General features: G+C 41.7%; 1 non-coding gene across 1 annotated transcript; it reads left to right on the top strand.

The window, feature by feature from the left end:
- The first annotated feature begins 895 nt into the window (after positions 1–895).
- Positions 896–998, top strand: LOC116466220 (small nucleolar RNA U13). Its single transcript, XR_004247458.1, has one exon. It is a non-coding gene; the product is annotated as a small nucleolar RNA U13 (small nucleolar RNA).
- The last annotated feature ends 1,947 nt before the right edge of the window (positions 999–2,945 follow it).

Below are 2,945 nucleotides of genomic sequence, written 5' to 3' on the forward strand. Positions count from 1 at the left end.
GTTTAGTCCACCTATTTGATTCTGTCAACTTGTTGATACAGTAACCATTGCAATGACAAGTTGACCATTTTGAGAGGTTTATGAACCCCATCAGCTCTCTCCTGAGAGAATAATGTTGAATAAATGAGGAAACCAAACCAAATATTTGGACAGCATTATCAACAAATAAAAGGTATAACATACGACTTAGCAAATTTTTTAGCTATGTCTTTAAATTTTTGACTGAGGTTAGGTCAAGGGGAAGCACATTTAATGGGCAACACTTCATAACAAGAATGAAAAATGATGATGATTCAAATCCCAAGTTATTTCCCGATCATTGTGCAATTTTGGTAAACCTTTAGGAAGAAAATTTGATTTCATATACAGATCCTCTTCTAGTGTTCCACTGATTATATTACTATAGGAAATATACGTTCTTTACCATTTTCATTTTAGGAATTCTTGTTTTTGTCATTATTCACTCAACAAACATTTCTTGAGAATCAGGCAAACATAAATTAAAAATGGTTGACATGTTAGAAACACAAACAGGTGCTGAATGAGCGGAGAGGACAGATATCTGATCCACGCTGGCTGAGTGTGTGAGCAGGGGCTTGCTGTGAGATGAGCCACGTGCCCGAAAATGGAGGGCCTCGGGCCAGAGTAAGAAGTGACTGATGGGACGGAGGGCATAGGGAATGATGTTCCAGGAAGCAGCAGCAGCAGTCAGAAAGGCAAGGGTGGTGGAAAAGCACTGTGTTTGGCAGCTTCATGGCAATGGGGCAGAGGCTGTCGGGAGCTCGCATGTTGAGAAATGGTCAAGACTTTGTAATCCATGAGCAAAGCTGGACCTTCTTCTGAGCACAAAGAGCTATCTTTAAAAGGTTAAGAAAGTTACTAACATGAGGAAGTGATCCTTTTGGGGTTGATGAGTGTGATGATTGGGTTTCTATGCACATGCGTGACATGTGCCTCCCTCAGACCTTGTTACCACATCTGTACAGCACCCACAGAATGTTGGTGGGCGGGGGAAGGAAAAACAAGAAGAAAAGGAAAAAGAGAACATGAGTAAATGTGTGTTTTCGAAAGTCAACTCTGGCAAGTATGTAGAAGTTGGAGGAGGCAGGCCTAGAAACCTGTCACAAAGTTATTGCCATAATTGGAGCAAAAAAATATGAGTGGGAGTGAAGGCAATGGTGAGAATCGAAGAAACAGGGATAGGCTGGAAAGAGCAACAAGCCTACAAATATGTTTTGTAAGTTTAGCATCTGAAAGAACCTGAAAATGGATGAAGCTTCAAACTTGAGATGAGAGTTAGACATAGATATGAGTTCCAGAAAAATCAATATATGACATTTCTTGCCCATTTACGTCTCCAAATATCTTTTCTTTGTAGTGTTCTAATCAAAACATCAGCAAAGGGAATACAAAGCAAAGTAAACAAACAAACATCCTTCCATCTCCTCATCCACCCTACTTCTCCTCTAAATGATGAACTCATTCTTTTCAAAATATATCAACGGAATAAATTCAACACTTAATGTACATCTGAGCCTAATCCTGTAAATAAGACATATTTTACAGCACATATCTTTCCATTAAAGTGCCAAATAAGACAGTAAAACCTTCAGTTGGCTTTTTATTTCATTGAACAGATAAAAATACATAATTCAATTAAATAAAATGCAAAATGATGACCTGTCAGATTGCTCCCTGACTCAGAAATCGCCTTTCATCCATGACTATGTGTGCCAGGGTCATACAACCAAACCTCTCCCTGGGGTGTACCCCAACAGATGGGTACCTGGCCCACGACTTGGTGCTGTCACCTCCTTCCATCAATTTCTACTCCATTCCCCAACAATTTCTACTCCTTTCCCCAACAATTACATATCCAGGGTAAAATGGGGTCAAGGGAAAAGGAGGATTTGTGTCTCCACAGTTCATGGCCTTGGCATTTATAGCTTTTCCCCTTTCAGTTTTCTTGAATTCCTTCCCTGTCCTCTCCCTACCCCTCATCCAGGAAAAACGCAACCCGTGCATGTGGTTAGTGTTCAGTGTCCACAGCAATCTCCCTGCCACAGTAACGGCACTCTTACGGGATCCGCGCTGTAGTCAGGGCAATCTCACAATCCTCAATGAGTGTAGCAGGGAACAGAAGCCTGTTTCTTCTCATATTTTAATTTCTTGGGCTTTGCATTTCTTGATTTTCCTCTAGTTTCAAACTTTGGAGGTGATGTGGGGTATTTTCTTCCTAGGTTAGTTCACTTTTTTTTCTAGCCCAAACCATCTCCCACAGTATCCTTAGGGGGACAGAACTGCAGAGTCTTAAGGGGCAAAAATGAGGCGAACCTGGGTTCCAACCCAACCTTCCAATTGCTAGCTCTGTGGTCTTACACTAGTCTGGCTACAGTTCTGTCATCTCAGCTACACAATAGGGATTACAAAATCTCTTTTTTCTTGGGGTGTTTTTTTTTTTTCTTTTTGAGATGGAGTTTCGCTCTTGTTGCCCAGGCTGGAGTGCAATGGCGCCGTCTCAGCTCACTGCAACCTCCGCCTCCTGGGCTCAAGTGATTCTCCTGTCTCAGCCTTCCAAGCAGCTGGAATTACAGGTGCATGTCACCACGCCCAGGTAATTTTTGTTTTTTTAGCAGAGACGAGGTTTCACCATGTTGGCCAGGCTGGTCTCGAACTCCTGACCTCAGGTGATCTGCCTGCCTCAGCCTCCCAAAGTGCTGGGATTACAGGCGTGAGCCACTATGCCCTGCCCTCTTGAGATTTTTTTAAAGGAAGTTCAAATGAGTCAATTCATGTAATGTGCTTAGCATGGAACCTGGTACTAAGGAAGTACTAATCAAATAGATTATGAATTCTTAAAGAGGGTGGTTCTTTTTTTAATCTATTTTTGTTGTTGTTATTGTTGTTTTCCATCTAGGCTACTCTGGCTCGTTTCTGTAGGAAGT

The sequence above is a fragment of the Hylobates moloch genome, unplaced genomic scaffold (assembly GCF_009828535.3).
Source record: "Hylobates moloch isolate HMO894 unplaced genomic scaffold, HMol_V3 SCAFFOLD_3, whole genome shotgun sequence".
In the NCBI taxonomy this organism is placed as follows: domain Eukaryota; kingdom Metazoa; phylum Chordata; class Mammalia; order Primates; family Hylobatidae; genus Hylobates; species Hylobates moloch.